This window comes from Schistocerca piceifrons, chromosome 4, assembly GCF_021461385.2.
Source record: "Schistocerca piceifrons isolate TAMUIC-IGC-003096 chromosome 4, iqSchPice1.1, whole genome shotgun sequence".
Taxonomy (NCBI): domain Eukaryota; kingdom Metazoa; phylum Arthropoda; class Insecta; order Orthoptera; family Acrididae; genus Schistocerca; species Schistocerca piceifrons.
This window is the reverse complement of record NC_060141.1, coordinates 749589394-749607645: the sequence shown is the minus strand read 5'-3', so window position 1 is coordinate 749607645 and position 18252 is coordinate 749589394. Positions and strand designations below refer to the sequence as shown.

Below are 18252 nucleotides of genomic sequence, written 5' to 3'. Positions count from 1 at the left end.
AATTCCTGTCGATATTATATCTTAGAATTCAAGCCACTCGCACGCTTACATAGTCCAGAAGGAATAGAGTGTCTCTTTTAGGAAGGCGTCAAGCGAACATTTTATGTGATTTTTTAAAATAGTTTAGTTTGCTTTTAATTATAGCGGGTCTGGATGGTTCGATATTCATATCTCACTACAACGACCTTTTGGTCACTAATCCCTGTATCCGTCATGATGCTTCCAATTTGTTCGGAATTATTTGTTGCTAGGAGGTATGTAACCGCAATCATTTATACTTCGAGTGGTCTCTTGAACAAATTTCTTTGAATAATTTTTGGAGAAAACATTTAGTACAATGTCGGACGATGTTTTATACCTACCACCGGCTTTCAACATGTATTTTTGCCAACATATCGAGGGTAGATTGAAGACAGCACCAACTTCATCTGTATGCGTTGGGTATCTATTTGAGATGATACTCAAGATATATATTATTTGAACCGTTCAGCAACTGTATCGTCTCAGTCAACGGATTGGAAAAAGGAACCAGTTATTAATTTAATTTATTCCGGTTGTCGAGTATAGCGTGTACCCATATTAACTCACAGGAACTACTACTTCAATTTCTGTCACATGAAACTGCTGAAAAGTAGCTAGGGTTGTGGACTAGATGAGGTGTCACTGTGAGTCTCCAGAAATGACGTGCTCTTCGTCTATAGGCTGTTTATCGTCACGGCATGATGCGTTACAAGCGATGGAAGAGAAACGCCACTCTTTGCCCGTTTTTCAGTAGGGTCGTCGAGATAGATGTGTGTAATTACAATCCCACAACGCTGACGTCAGTCTGTTGTAGAATTGTGGAACATGTTCTGTGCTCACACAATGCGACGTTTTTGGAGAACGAAGATCTCTCAAATAAAAATCAGTCTTTTCCTTCCGCGCCTGCTCCAGAGTCGTTTATTCCTGAAGCGAATCCAGCCGGGGCACGTTCGCACTCCCGAATACTCCGCATGCCACTCAACGGTTTGTGGCGGAGGGCACTTTACATGCCACTGTCATTACCTCCCTTTCCTGTTCCAGTCGCGTATGGTTCGCGGGAAGAACGACTGCCGAAATTTTACACTCGTGATCTCCTCGAGAGGTATAAGTAGGGGGAAGCAATATATTCGATACCTCATCCAGAAACGCACCCTCTCGAAAGCTGGACAGCAAGCTACACCGCGATGCAGAGCGCCTCTCTTGCAGAGTCTGCCACTTGAGTTTGCTAAACGTCTCCGTAACGCTATCACGCTTACCAAATAACCCTGTGACGAAACGTTCGGAGTGCATTTTCATCCGGAAAGGAAGTTCCTTGAACGTTGTTCGAAAGAGAACGGAAAAGGCGAAAATCTGAGGGTACGGAATGACTTCCCCACACAACTCCTACTTAGTGATTTTTGTCAGGCAGTGCCGTGAAGTAACATCACATTACAGACTCATCCTCGTCTTTGTTCTTGGACTGCGTCTGCAATACGTCTCACTTGTTGTCAATAAATGTCAGCAGTGATGCTTACACCTCGGAGGAGCAATTTGCAGTACACCACACTGTCGCTTTTCCACCATATGTGTGACACTATCTTCTGTGCATGCGCGCAGGTCTTTGTAAGTGGAGTTTCTGCTTTGTTTCGGCTCAGCCATTCCTTGCATTTCCTTATGTTATCATAAAGGCACCATTTCTGGTCACCACTAACGGCACAGAATGGGAATGATCAGTTTTGTTCACGAGTCAATTGATGACAAATCAAGCAGAGATGCACGTGTGGCCGCCTGCTGATTTTAGTGGTTTTGATTCAAAAATGAATCAAATGGCTCTGAGCACTATTAGACTTAATATCTGAGGTCATCAGTTCCCTAGAACTTAGAACTACTTAAACCTAACTAACCTAAGAACGACTCACTTATCCATGCCCGAGACAGAATTCGAACCTGCAGCCGTAGCGGTCGCGCGGTTCCAGACTGTAGCGCCTATAACCATGTGGTTTTGGCTTAGAGCATGCGGTACCGACACACCTAATTTTTGAACATTCCCCAATGAGTGGAAACGTCGCACGATGGTGGAATGATCACAGTTCATCACATTTGCCAATTTTCGAGCACACTGACGTGGATCATTATGGATTACTGCATTTAAACAATCTCCATCACACCCAGAAGGTCTTCCTGAACATGGAGAAGCACTCCTCAAAAAGACAAAACCATTTTCTTGCCGAGCTCTGTCCAATAGCATTTTTCCCATACGGAGCAAATGTTTCTGGCTGCCTCCATTGCCGTCACCTTCTATTGAACTAACACAGAAGAATATGTCGGAACTGTTCAGATTTCTCGACTTGGCACTACTCTGTAGGAATCAGCATGGGTTTCGAAAAAGACGATCGCGTGAAATCCAGCTCGCGATATTCGTCCACGAGACTTAGAGGGCCACAGACACGGGTTCCCAGGTAGATGCCGTGTTTCTTGACTGCCGCAAGGCGTTTGATACAGTTCCCCACAGTCGTTTAATGAACAAAGTAAGAGCACATGGGCTATCAGACCAATTGTGTGATTGGGTTGAAGAGTTGCTAGATAACAGAAAGCAGCATGTCATTCTAAATGGAGAGAAGTCTTCCGAAGTAAGAGTGATTTCAGGTGTGTCGGAGGGGAATGTCGTAGGACCGTTGCTATTCACAATATGCATAAATGACCTTGTGGATAACATCGGAAATCCACTGAGGCTTTTTGCGGATGATGCTGTAGTATATCGAGAGGTTGTAACAATGGAAAATTGTACTGAAATGCAGGAGGATCTGCAACGAATTGACACATGGTGGAGGGAATGGCAATTGAATCTCAGTGTAGACAAGTGTAATGTGCTGCGAATACATAGAAAGAAAGATCCTTTATCATTGAGCTACAATATAGCAGGTCATCGATGGAAGCAGTTAATTCCATAAATTATCTGGGAGTACGCATTAGGAGTGATTTAAAATGAAATGATCATATAAACTTTATCGTCGGTAAAGCAGATGCCAGACTGAGATTCATTGGAAGAATACTAAGGAAATGTAATCCCAAAACAAAGGAAGTAGGTTACAGTACACTTGTTCGCCCACTGCTTGAATATTGCTCACCAGTATGGGATCTGTACCAGATAGGGTTGGTAGAAGAGATAGAGAAGTTCCAACGGAGAGCAGCGCGCTTCGTTACAGAATCATTTAGTAATCGCGAAAGCGTTACGGAGATGATAGATAAACTGCAGTGGAAGACTCTGCAGGAGAGACGCTCAGTAGCTCGGTACGGGCTCTTGTTGAAGTTTCGAGAACACACCTTCACCTAGGAGTCAAGCAGTATATTGCTCCCTCCTACGTATATCTCGCGAAGAGACCGTGAGGATAAAATCAGAGAGATTAGAGCCCACACAGAGGCATACCGACAATCTTTCTTTCCACGAACAATACGAGACTGGAATAGAAGGGAGAACCGATAGAGGTACTCAAGGTACCCTCCGCCACACACCGTCAGGTGGCTTGCGGAGTATGGATGTAGATGTAGATGTAGATTTTCTACCGTTCACAGTTCCACACACTATCTCCAGAAGACAAAATGTAAATATTTAAACTCAAATAGTAACAGTAAACAGTAAACAAAAATGACCATCGATAAATAAACACATAGCAACCGGAATACCAACATGCAAAAGAAAAACGCTACAAAGTTGTGCATCAACCTAATATCGAGAGTAATAAAGACATAAATCTGCAGTCTAGAGCAAGGAAAAATATCTTTGGCCCTGTAAAACATACGTGACCAATATTCCAGTAGAACAGGCTTGAACGAGTGTCATGCAGTTTAAATTTAATTCTGTAAAACTACTGACTAACGCAGAGTTCTGCTATACAGCCTAGCGATTCTGGATAGCGCTAGACAATTCCATCGAACCGCAGAGATGAGCCAGACGGTCGTCACGCGTTATTTGCGACCGCCAGTCGGTTGCGTGGCGTGGCGGCCGAGCACACGCTGTGACAGCGCTTCCCGCCGCAGGCAGACCGCAGCTTCCGCCCGATAGTGCGGGCGGCGCCTGTCCCCGCACACGGGGTTCCGCCATTCTTCTCGCCTCCCGCGAGGCAAATGTTCGCGTTGTTTCACAGTTTCACTGACCGGAGCCCAGGACCGCACTTCCAGAGAAAAGCATTTAGTACAGTTCCAGTAGTGCTCTGTGTTCAAATGGTTCAAATGGCTCTGAGCACTATGGGACTCAACTGCTGTGGTCATCAGTCCCCTAGAACTTAGAACTACTTAAACCTAACTAACCTAAGGACATCACAAACATCCATGCCCGCGCCAGTATTCGAACCTGCGACCGTAGCAGCAGCGCTGTTCCGGACTGAAGCGCCTAGAACCACAGCGTTCTCTGTGTATCGTTAGTGCACTGTCTGTATTGCACCCCTACAGTGGCGTTTTCTGAATACGTCTCGAGGCCGTCAAACAAGAGCAGGACAGTCGGTATGAATTTGGAGAGTCCCTTCGTCCTCGGGCCTGCCTGTTGGCAGTGAGAAAGTTTCAAAGAACGAGCACGGCTATGACCAAAGGGGAATTTGTTAATTAGCTGCCCTAAGCTGTTTTTCATCTGTATCAAGAAAATTAAACAGAGAAGGAAAGAGGGTAGATGGCTTTTAGCTTGAGACAGACAGAGTCATTTAATATTTTTGAGAACATTATGGCCGCCTTTCAGTGTGAAACTTGTTGTCGTTGTAGACTTCAGTCCGAAGAGTGGTTTGATGCAGCTCTCCACGATACTGTGTCCTGTGCAAGACTCCTCATCTCCAGACACCTGCTGCAACTTACATCCTCCTGTATCTGCTCGCTGTATTCATCTCGTGACACCCGCTACCATTTTTACCTCCCACACTTCCCTCAAATGGTGATTCCATGGCGTCTCATACTGTGTCCTACCAACCGATCCCTTCTTTTAGTCAAGGTGTGCCACATGTTTCTCGTCTCCCTGATGCTATTCAGTATCTCGTTGAAAACTTTCTTCAACCACTCCGTCTACAGGCCAAAAGTGGCCCATCGGGACCATTCGACCGCCGTGTCATCCTCTGAGGAGGATGCGGATAGGAGGGGCATGGGGTCAGCACACCGCTCTCCCGGTCGTTATGGTGGTATTATTGACCGAAACCGCTACTATTCGCTCGAGTAGCTCCTCGATTGGTATCACGAGGCTGAGTGCACCCCGAAAAATGACAACAGCGCTTGGCGGCCTGGACGGTCACCCATCCAAGTGCCGACCACGCCCGACAGTGCTTAGCTTCGATCATCTCACGGGAACCGGTGTATCCACTGCGGCAAGGCCGTTGCCCTGTTTTCTTCAACATTTGTAACTATTATTTTTCTGGTGAAAGACGTACGCAAGTGGGTAAAGCTCCATCTGTGACAATATTAGCATTCTGATTGAGATAAGAAAAGAAAAAACAGAAATTTATCACTCTTCCTCTAAATCGTGAAAAATCCAATTCTCTCGCATCTGACTGCGGTTGTAAAAATATTTTCTAACATCCCCTAACAATTAATACAATAATGCTCCTGCATGGCAACAAACAACTTACCTCGCCTTTCCGCTGCAACTGTGTGATTATTCTCCATCCGGCAACATGCTAAATTAGTACAAAATCAATACTGCGGTCCATATAGAGTCCAATGCATGGTCACAACTACTGAGACATCTATTGCAATTTTTTTAAATATGTAAACTGAATGATCAGCAGGGGTTTGCTCAACAAGCCTTAAGCGGTGTAAAAAATGAAGGAAACCAATAAAAACTTTTAATGTACTATATTATGAAAACTGAAAATTTAAACACCAACAAACTTTACTCGGACCTTCCTTTTCCTCGACAGTTTAATGAGTAACAACTTTAATTATTCCGTAGTGTTTGTAATCAATAATCACGTGTCTGCCCACAGCAAAAACACGAATGTTCCTCTCAATGTATGCATATACAAATCTGACGAAATCCCTAAAGTCTCCTCCGGCCCACGAGCACGGTCACGGCAGGCTGCGACCTCATCTGTCGCGCGGCTTCTCTCCGCCGCAGGTTGTGTCCGACTACGCTCAACAACTGTTCGCCTGCTGCCACTCAGACTCAGAGTTTTTGTATCCACAGCACAACAGAGTCAGTGATCAACTTTCCAAAGAAATATTAACGTCAAACTCTCATCCTAATTAGTTACGTGATCTACCCATCCAGTCTTTACCATTCCTCTGTAGCAACACATTTCGAAAGCTTCTATTCTCTTCTTGTCTAAACTGTTTGTCGTCCGCGATTCACTTCGTACATGGCTACCCTCCATACATATACCTTCAGAAAGGCTTCCTAGCACACAAATCAATATCCGATATTAACAAACTTCGCTTCTTCAGAATCGCTTTTCTTGCCATATACGGTCTAAGAGGGCTATTCGGAAAGTAAGGAACGATAGGTCGCGAAGTGGAAACCACAGTGAAAATCACAACTGTTTTATTTGCAACAGTTAGCCACAACTTCCAGCTACTTATCTCCATAGTCGCCGATCCGACTTAGACGTTTGTCGTAGCGTTGTACCAACTTTCCAACACCCTAGTTATAGAAGGCAGCCGCCAGTGCTTTCGCCAATTCTGTACGCTGGCCTACAGCTCACTGTCTGTGCCAAAAACCGAGCGAGGTGGCGCAGTGGTTAGCACACTGGACTCGCATTCGGGAGGACGACGGTTCAATCCCGTCTCCGGCCATCCTGATTTAGGTTTTCCGTGATTTCCCTAAATTGTTTCAGGCAAATGCCGGGATGGTTCCTTTGAAAGGGCACGGCCGATTTCCTTCCCAATCCTTCCCTAACCCGAGCTTGCGCTCCGTCTCTAATGACCTCGTTGTCGACGGGACGTTAAACACTAACCACCACCATCTGTGCCAAATTGTTGTCTACATAGCCAGCGGTTCGTGTGGGCAGAGATGAAACTCATAGGGAGACAATTACGGGCTGTATTGTGGGTAATCAAACATTTCCAATTGAAAACGATGCAGGAGCATCTTCATTACCAGTGTAGAATGTGGCTGAGAATTGTCTTGAAGAAGAAAACGCACGACAGTTATGTAATGTTGGTTGCATAGCTTCAGGCGAAATTTCTCACCACGCCCTCGTACTTGGCGGCAGACGATATTGTTCTAGGTATCTTTATGTGCTCCTTGTGAGATCAGAACTAAAAAGAACGACGTAACGCGATCGACGGACATACTAGAGGCACTGCCCAACACACCTGTGCAAATCTTCACACTGTGGTTTCCATTTCGCTACCTATCCTTCCTTACTTTCCGAATAAACCTCGTACATTTTATATCAAATGGCTCTGAGCACTATGGGACTTAATTTCTGAGGTCATCAGTCGCCTAGATCTTAGAACTACTTAAAACTAACTAACCTAAGGACATCACACACATCCAAGCCCGAAGCAGGATTCGAACCTGCGACCGTAGCGGTCGACATTTTATATCCTCTCTACTTCAACCATCATCAGTCAGTTTGCTGCCTAAATAGCGAAACTCATTTACTACTTCAAGTGTCTCGTTTCCTAATCTAATTCCCTCAGCATCACTTAATTTAATTCGACTACATTCTATTGTCCTTGTTTTGTTTTTGTTGGTGTTTATATTATACTCTCCTTTCAACACGCTGTAGGTTCCGTTCAACTGCTGTTCCGTGTCCTTTACTCTCTCTGACAAAATTGCAATGTCATTACTGAACCTCAATGTTTTTATTTCTTCCCCCTAAACATTAATTCAGACTGCAAATTTTTCTTTGGTTTCCTTTACTGCTTGCTCAATGCACAAATTTAAAGAAAGAGTTCAATTAATCTTCAAGTGATCTGTGCAGGCGATTTTACATTCCTGCTACTGGCCATCCCAGCTTCTTTCCTTCCTTGTTTGTGTCGGTGCTGACTCCCACAGCAGCTCATACAACACCTATAACCTACCAGCACCTTCAGTTTAATGAATTATGTCGTTTAGACGGTTAGCCGGCCGTTCTTCTATGAACAGGCTGTTACAGACAATTCTTACCTACGAGTATTTTACCTGATAACTCCAGGTCGTAATGACAGTGTTGATAATGAAAATTATTACTTTCAGCAGTATAGTGTGCTAACTCACTTTCAAATTGATCTCAATTGCACATTCTCTTGGACAGGACGAAGAGGAAGTGCTCTGGAGTATCTAGCTCAATTAACGGACTTAACTCACATAGACATCTTTCTTTAGTGTGGTGTCAAGAGCCACAAAACCACAAACGCTGAATGATCTCAGAGAACAAAGTGAATAAGTCTGCGAAGCTATTTGATTAGAAAAAATACAATTGGTATGTCCCTCTGTCGCACTGCGGTGACAGGTGATAATTTTGAGCTTATATTACCTTAATTTACATGTTAATGTATGCAACATGAAAAACTTTTGAGTTCCATCTGCTGTAGTTAAAGCGATATTCTGTTTCAAAGAGTGTATACGGTATTTTGGGACATCTTGTAGATCGTATGATGCCCATATGTCGCGTACTTACTGTTACCGTTGTTATCATCTTTTCCATGTTATTAAATGTTACTGTTGGCATTATCTTTTATATTTTATTCAGTTGTAAAAGACGCTGATATCCGCTAACAATAAATAACCAACATATTAACACGATGATAACACATATGCTTACATAGTTGTATTTCTTTTGTGATCTTAACCTCGCATATTTTTTAATTACATCATACTCACAATGGAGTATACAATTTATTACGATTTCTACGATAGCCAATGTGATCCTACGTCATTTTCAGGTGCTTGAAAGTGCTGAAAACCGAGCAGTTGCCCACATTAATAAAATGAATAAAGAGGATGTAAGCCTTTGTGACGAATGCAGATATCAGCCATAGAGACCCACATCCTCTCTATTACTTTATCAGTGTTGACAACTGCTCTGTTTTGAGCTTCTTTATCCACTTGAAAGTGACCTAAGGTCGAAAGTGATAACATGGAAATTGTAACAAATATTATAGAAGATGGAAAATATAATGTCATCAAAAAAAGTACACATACACATGTACTGATGCACAATTTTCTCAGTACGCCACTTGATAATGGAAATAATAGTAAATTTATGAATAAATAGTTTTACAGTGAAAGGCGCTCACGATCTCCTTTAAAAAAATTTAAAAACATATCCAGCCATGTGAAGTCAATCATTTGAAATTTGTTCAAGATTAGTCGCTAGAGGTGATGTGTGCAATAATTATTGTTTACGAGTGGATATGATAATGTAAAGTATGTTACTCGAAATAAATGGTTACCATCAATAATAAGGAGAAGGACGGAAACACAGTAAAAACCTTTACGCTTCACGAGTCAATGATTGATATACGTCGGTTCGTTGCAAGTGTGTGTACCAATGAGGAACTGAAATTCATCACAGTTGTTTCATCGCAGTCTTTGGCACAGGTAAATCCTCGTACCTATCAAGTGATCCCTTGTCGTCTACAAGTCTACAGGAACGGAAAAATGTATGAAAATAACTATCACACTAACGTATTAAAAGCAGTTGGCTATTAGAAAATTCATGGGAATAATACCGTCCACAAGCAATTATTAGTAGATAATTAAAAATCGTATGAAATATGTAAAATGCTGCCACGACTGTTTCTTCTTTTCTGATGGACGGATCAACGTTTGTCTTCCCACTCACCGTCGTATATTTTGCACCAGTTGGAAGAAAACTATGTCGTTTATTGTTTTATGGCAGTAAGGAACCATAGACGGGAAAGCCCGCATGTACGCTAATAGTATCGTGTGATGGTTTTGATTTTTCCAGAGACGGCATGGTGGTGACGGAGACAGGAAGTATTATTCCTTTGGCAATTTTTCCTAACTCTTGGTCTGCTTCTGCTGGTATTCGTTTGAAAATTGTTGGTCTTTGCGAGGAAGAATGGTTACTGTGGTCTTCAAATGACCACGAAATGGGTGAATACTCTGAAAATGAGAATAAGAGTAAAATATTGCTCCTATCATATTCAATGTCACCGTTAGTGGCAGACATTACACGCTGTTAGGCAGCTGTGACTATTACTGTAGCTCAACATATTCTGCTCGGTGCCACACACGAACGATGCGACAGAACAAACGACATCACTTGGGACTAGACGTGGTGATCTGAGAGAGAGTGTACGACTGACTGGCGTGGTTCGTTCCTCTACACATGAAAAGACTGTGTCTTTAGACTACGGACACATACAGACCGCGCGAGCTGTCCAACATAGATGTCACGCGACGGAAGGCAGAAGGAAAAATTTCCGTCATTACGCTGTGTGGGAAATGCAGCTGCTAATTACAGTTTTTCTCGTATGTAACTGAAATCGGGCATTTATTTTAACAACTGAACGACGTGTTGTATTAGTGTTACAACTGAAGCTGTAAAGTTAAGCTAATTCTCCGAAGTTCTCTATATTGTGCGATGGTTATCATGTTGCATTTGATCAGGTGGGAGGGTAAGAAATAGTTTAGAACCTCGTAATGACAGTCCTTTCTTTTAACGAATGAATTCCTGTGTCATCTGACCGGCGGTGCAAAGTAGGTCGGCAGAGGTCCTCTGTAGGCCAGACCAGGAGTACTGTACTGCTTCGGCCACTTGTCGTCTCGCCACTTAACGCCTGACGCCTAGGCAACCCAAATGACACCACTGTACCGCGAGCAGCCGCTGTGCCCTGCGGGATACTGCAGGCAGTCGTTTTTCACGACTATCAGCCACACCTAACATTTGCAAGGTCTGCCGCTTCCCTAAGATTGCGACAGTGACCGACTGTTGCGCAGTCGACAGATTCTCGCATTACTGTGAAAACTGCAACCGCCTGAAACGATTTTTTGAATGACTTCAAAATTGGTGGATGTGTAAAACAGTGGAACCATAATAAATGATTAATATTGCAAACATATGGCGTGGCGGATTGGTATTACGTCATGTTTAGTCGATCAAACGAAGTATAAGCGTGCAAGGGGGACTTTTTTTTAAATTTGGACCACTCCTCTGCCTTTGTGGGATTAGCTCAGAAGTAATGGGACATCCTCCGTCCCCATCACGTGAGGTTTACCCCGTAGTCGGATAAAAACACGTAAAATTGAAATATTTTTATTTGTCTTAAATATTGATTAAAATCCTAATATAACCACGTTGTACTTGGAAAATGTAATAAACAATCTTTTGAACACATGATTAAAAACGTATTATTATAAACATGCCTACCTTGAGTAGAATTCAGACGGAAAGACGACAGGAGACAGACGGACAAGAAGGTTTCACGAAAATAGTAACAACCGTTTTGATTGATCCCTAAAAAGATTGACCTTTTATTAATATACACTACTGGCCATTAAAATTGCTACACCAAGAAGAAATGCAGATGATAAACGGGTATTCATTCGACAAATATATTATACTAGAACTGACATGTGATTACATTTTGACGAAATTTGGGCGCATAAATCCTGAGAAATCAGTACCCAGAACAAGCACCTCTGGCCGTAATAACGGCCTTGATACGCCTGGGCATTGAGTCAAACAGAGCTTGGATGGCGTGTACAGGTACAGCTGCCCATGCAGTTTCAGCACGATACCACAGTTCATCAAGAGTAGTGACTGGCGTATTTTGACGAGCCAGTTGCTCGGCCACCATTGACCAGACGTTTTCAGTTGGTGTGAGAACTGGAGAATGTGCTGGCCAGGGCAGCAGTCGAACATTTTCTGTATCCAGAAAGGCCCGTACAGGACCTGCAACATGCGTTCGTGCATTATCCTGCTGAAATGTAGGGTTTCGCAGGGATCAAATGATGGGTAGAGCCACGGGTCATAACACATCTGAAATGCAACGTCCACTGTTCAAAGTGCCGTCAATGCGAACAAGAGGTGACCGAGACGTGTAATCAATGGCACCCCATACCATTACGCCGGGTGATACTCCAGTATGGCGATGACGAATACACGCTTCCAATGTGCGTTAACCGCGATGTTGGCAAACACGGATGCGGCCATCATGATGCTGTATGCAGAACCTGGATTCATCCGAAACAATGACGTTTTGCCATTCGTGCATCCAGGTTTGTCGTTGAGTACACCATAGCAGGAGCTCCTGTCTGTGATGCAGCGTCAAGGGTAACCGCAGCCATGGTCTCCGAGCTGATAGTCCATGCTGCTGCAAACGTCGTCTAACTGTTGCAGATGGTTGTTGTCTTGCAAACGCCCCCATCTGTCGACTCAGGTATTGAGATGTAGCTGCACAATCCGTTACAGCCATGCGGATAAGATGCCTGTCATCTCGAATGCTAGTGATATGAGGCCGTTGGAATCCAGCACGGCGTTCCGTATTACTCTCCTGAACCCACCGATTCCATATTCTGCTAACAGTCATTGGATCTCGACCAACGCGAGCAGCAATGTCGAGACACGATAAACCGCAATCGTGATAGGCTACAATCCGACCTTTATCAAAGTAGGAAACGTGATGGTATGCATTTCTCCTCCTTACACGAGACATCGCAACAACGTTTCACCAGGCAACGCCGGTCAACTTCTGTTTGTGTATGAGAAATCGGTTGGAAACTTTCCTCATGTCAGCACGTTGCAGGTGTCACCATCGACACCAAAGTTGTGTGAATGCTCTCAAAAGCTAATCATTTGCATATCACAGCATCTTCTTCTGTCGGTTAAATTTCCCGTGTGTAGCACATCATCTTCGTTGTGTAGCAATTTTAATGGCCAGAAGTGTATTATGTACATTAAATGTCAGTTACCTTTACGAACTATGCAGATGAAAGACAACGTTGTTTGTACGGACCGCGTGATTACGTAGCTTTTCAGTCTCTTGTTTTATATAATTAGTAAGAGAATTTTTGTCGGCGAACTTCAGCTCAGCTTCCGCCCACAGACGATTAATTTCTTGCTCTTACGTTCGTTGTCGACATGCTACTTAACTTAGGCATTTAATAAGCTTTGATACAAGTCCGTGTTGAACACAATAACACGCCCACAGACGATTAATTTCTTGCTCTTACGTTCGTTGTCGACATGCTGCTTAACTTAGGCATTTAATAAGCTTTGATACAAGTCCGTGTTGAACACAATAACACCGGCTTTATATACGTGGCAGAGTATCAACACTGACTCACTGACTGACACCTAGTCATGTCGATCGCCGCGGCAGATCTGTTATGATTAAATCGGAACCTCCTCCCCTCCGTCCCATTTTGAGCTCGTAATGTCAAAAGGCACAATTTCAGCGTGTGAGTTGAGCTCGAACGGGGCGGAATGATTGATGTCTGGGAAAGGGTATGTCGTACCGTGACATTATTACTCCGACAGGGCACGCTACTACGCCAGTGATGCGTGAATGGAGCAGGTAGATGGACGCCATTTTGTCGCCTGCCATAACAGGCAGCATAGCGCCGCCCAAAATGTTTGCTCAGCATTGAAGCACTGCGACAGTTGTGAATACGTCTGCGTCGACAGTTCGACGCCATCTGCTGAGGGTTGGACAGGTGATACGCACGCTATCTCGTTTGTTTCCACTGACCAAAAGCCAACAATACTTCAATTGCAGTGGGCGTATGAATGCTGTCACTGGCATGCTGAGTGGCAAAACGTAGCGTTTCTGGACGGGTCCCACTTCAGTTTGCCCTACAGCGATGAAGTGAGGGCCACGTACGTGTTAGACGCTATCGTGGTGAACGCAATCGGACAGAGTGCATTGTTGAGGGGCATAGCCGACAGACGGCAGATGTGATGGGTTGGGGCGCCATTGGCTATAAAGTATGATCTTCGCTTCCACATAATGAAGGCAGTCTGAACAACAACCGCTACATGATGGAACTTTTAGAGTCCATGGGAGTGCCTCTTCCGCAAGAAACTTGGCATGTCATATTTCAGCAGGGGAACGCTCGATCATATGTTAAGAATATGCGAGTCTTCTTCCAAGAACGACAAATACCACTGCTTCCGTGGTCTGCACGTTCGCCAGACATGTCCCCATCGATCTTGTATGGGATACAATCGGTCGGTAAGTTGTTCGTTCTGGTCGTCCTGCAACCACTGTCGAAGCTTTGTACATTTGCGTGCAAACCGTGTGGCATGTGTTACCCGCAGCATATCCAGGCTCTCTTTGATTACACGCCACGACATCTAGAGGCTGTAGTTGCACCACGTGGTGGCTACACATCGTACTGAATTCTCGCAGTCAAAGTGGATGCACACACAGTTCGGTAATTCTAATCGTTCGTGTTTGTATCATATCCCTAAGCTATTGAATAACTTTCATTGTAAACATTTGCTTCTTTCTTCCTATTAAAATTTTCACAAACACTAATGTATTTTATTTTTTTATTTTTCTGCTGTTTTTGTGCCACCGCTCGGACTCATAGGAACGATCAGGAGCAGAATCCTCACCGGTAGAAATAGTACGGTTTCTGCGTGATACTCTCTAAGACCTGCAATGACTAAGTACTGGAAATATCGAAATAATGAATAATGCCACCACCAGTCCAAGAAACCAGGACGTCGTAGGTGGAGGCCCCAGCGTCCGCCTTTCCAAATTACGACCCCGGCCGAGGTCTGGGTCTCCCGCCGTTGTTTTACTGGGCAATTGTTCCCCTTTTAGGTTCATAGAGTGGTATGGGAGAGAATTTTCCGAGTACATTTTACATCCCCACCATTTGGGGACTGAAAAGGGGGGGGGGGGGGAGGATTCAGACGAGGTAACCTACTTTTAGCTCTGACGCCACTAATATAGGCACCTAATTGGTGGCAGCCCAGCTCTAGACGCGTAATTTTTCTAATACACTGCCCTGTTACATTTATGTGACCACTTGTCAAAAGCCTGCCCAGACCGCTGCTAGGTATACAGGAAGAGAGTCAGTCAGCTTCTGGAAGGCACCAACACGGTTGTGGAGCCATGCCAACTCCATTGCCGTGGGCAGTCGCGCCAGGTTTCTCGGCTGAGTATCCATGAAGCGAAGAGCCCGGTCAAGGTGGTCTCTCAGTTTCTGGATTGGGTTCACATCTGGGGAGTTTAGTGGCCAGAGGAGTACAGTAAACGCATCCTGGTGCGCCTCGAACCACGCAGATAGGCTGCGAGCTCTGTGGCACGCTACACAGTCCTGGTGGTAGATGCCGTCGTGCCAAGGAAGAAAACAAACTGCGTGTTGGTGTGGACACGGCCCCGAAGAAAAATAAATGTGTTGATCTAGTGTGCCTTGCAGAATGACGAGATCATCCACAGAATGCCACGGAAACGTTCTCCAGATCATAACGATCCCTCCTCCAGCACGAGCGAGGTGGCGCAGTGCTTAGCACACTGGACTCGCATTTGGGAGGACGACGGTTCGATCCCGCGTCCGGCCATCCTGATTTAGGTTTTCCGTGATTTCCCTAAATCGCTCCAGACAAATGCCGGGGTGGTTCCTTTGAAAGGGCACGGCCAACTTCCTTCCCCGTCCTTCCCTAATCCAATGAGACAGATGACCTCGCAGTTTGGTCTCTCCTCCCAAACAACCCAACCCAACCCTCCTCCAGCCTAGAACCTACCAACGATTGTTGCAGGTTATTTGCGTCCGACGGGGCGTAAAACGCGAATAACCTGAAAATGCCAAGTTTCGCCGTCGGTGGACGTCCTGTGGCGGTATTCGCTTGCAAATTCCAGCCTTTGTCGCCGATGAACGGCAGTCAGCATGGCTGCGTCGTTGGCTGGGTCGTCAGCTGCTCAGCAGTTGCACGCCTGTTCCTCCGTTCATCTTTCTTTCTGTGAATGACTCATTATAACATAACAATAATGATGCTTGACAATCTACCCTAAGTTCAGCTGCAGACGGGCCCTCATGTTCCGAATGAGCAAATTTTCTCTATAAAATACAGCCGGAAGTAATGTATGAAAAGTGATTTGAAAGTGCAGTGAGCGGACGATTTGGATGAGATTCGGTTAATGAAAAGGGGACATACGATTTAAGGTTTATTTCCGCAAAACAATTAATTGTAATAAATTACACTGTGGCGTACAAATTACAGTGACACAAACAAATCAAGCTGCTTACAATATGAGGTAATAAAAATGTTATATGCCACAGGTGAACAGAGAAACTTATTTGTGTCGTATGAATCACTGCCAAACAAGTTGTTTACGATTTGATACATTAACAAATAATCATTGCGCATTAAACTACATACTTTCACCTAATACAGTTAAATTTTAAAATGTGAAGCACAAATGTATAATTTACCATTAAATTTTCGGTCGAAGTTACTCCTTCCTATACCTTCTTTAAAAGAGTGATAAAATTTTCAAAAGGTATCTCAATTAAAAATGCCCTAAAACCCGTAACACAACAACACGTACATGACTAGCTCAAATAATAAAGTCTGCTGATTTCAACAGCGCAGACCACATTCAAACTGTAGCCAACATGGGCCCCTTGCCAGTCAAAACATGTTATGACTGCGGCAGCGGGCAAACTTACATAGTTAATAAAAGAGCACAGGCCACCTAGCAGTCTTGCCAAAATCAGTTTACACGAAGGAGGAAGAGAGAGAGGGGGGGGGGGAGAACATAATAAATACCATTCGCAAGTGCACTTGCCAAACCTACGTCTAAAAGTACAGTATAAAAGGATCTCAATTAACGACAAAATCCGGGATAGGCCCGGCAATATTGCACCTGAGCGCTAGTAGCCAAAATAAGGTTGACAGATACCAAGGTCTGACATCATCTTAGGGCTAACTGGCACAACAAATAAATAAGAGTAAAAGAACAAGCAAATGGCAATGCCCAAGAATTTAAATAAAAATAAGTAAGCACAAAGCTAAAAGCAATTGCTAGCAACTTAACAAGCACACATAAAAATATCAGAGTGCTGCCACATCACAAAACGGAACAGGCGCGCACGCAGTCCCCAGCAAGCCAGAAAACCAATAACACACACTCCAACAACCGAGCCAGCCTGACTGCAGTAACTTCAACTCAGAATCAGGGCATGTGGGCACACCCTGCCCACGCAAAACACACACTGCCAAATAATTCCCACCGACAGATACTGCTGCCCCCCGGGCGGGAAAACGGGTGCGACGACCGGGAACACACCAGCAGAAAACTCGACACCTAGACTCCGGCCAAAACGGAATCACGCAGAAAATATAAACAACGGCTGAAGTAAGGTGAAACGAACCCCGCCACGCAGACCGGACGGAGCAAACACACAGAAAGCCTGCCCTGCAGTCCTTACAACTCCTGGGTGCGGAAACTCAAGCGATATCGTGGCACCCTTTTCGGAGGCGGAGACCCTCGAGCGATCGCGTGCGGGGATCCATCAGTTGTCCACTACAGCACGTCACCGACACCCACACCGCCCAACGGCCAAATCAACGAGGCCCGCCAACAACGAGACCACACCTCCGTGTCGGGCCGGAAGGCAAAGTGCCGCCAGCTCGGTGCGAATCCAACTGCAGAGCCGAGCGCGCGCGGCCCCCCGCGAAAAACGCTCCAGAGGGCAGCAGCCGCCTCAGTGCCTGCGCAGGCCGAACCAGACGAAAACAGAAATACAAGTCGCTATCGATAGTGCCGGATACGCAACGCGCCAGAGAAATGGCACATGCAGTAACATACCACCGTGTACCTCAATCCGTCGCTTTCGGAATGTCACATACATAGAATACTGGTGGGATTTCACACAATCAGTGTCTTCCAAGTCTGCGTCAAGTCTGGTCCGTGACATGAGTTTTGTGGGTCATTTCATTTAGCTATTTTTGAAGGAAAGTCATTGACATGTTGTTAGATCTAGGTCACTTTAGATCGACCCCAAAGTTGGTGGGAGAAGAACGGGACAAACAAAGGGTTGTTGCCCCAGGAACCATCGCGGTGCTCGATACGAAGACTGAGATACGAATCTCGCTCTTCGTGAGTGTATGTCCCGTATTTAAGTAATGAGCCCAATCGCTTGCTTCCTGTTTGGTTTGTAGCGAGTATTTATCCACAATATCCAGCGACGGCTTTCTTTACGCAGGGTGTATTAACGACATAAACGCATATGGTTCAAACTAGACGATAGTAGAAGGATAAACCCTTAGTAAACAGGGGCTCTGAAACGCACACGTTAGGAGCTGTGCTCGCTTGTTCATCTTCGCTACTGAGAAACATGTCTCTTTTACTGAACAAGTGCTCACA

General features: G+C 44.8%; 1 protein-coding gene across 1 annotated transcript in view; it reads left to right on the top strand.

Moving 5' to 3' along the window:
- LOC124796148 (inositol 1,4,5-triphosphate receptor associated 1-like) overlaps positions 1–18252 on the top strand; it is a 302195-nt gene that overhangs the window by 165235 nt on the left and 118708 nt on the right. The gene's annotated exons all lie outside the window — the stretch shown is intronic.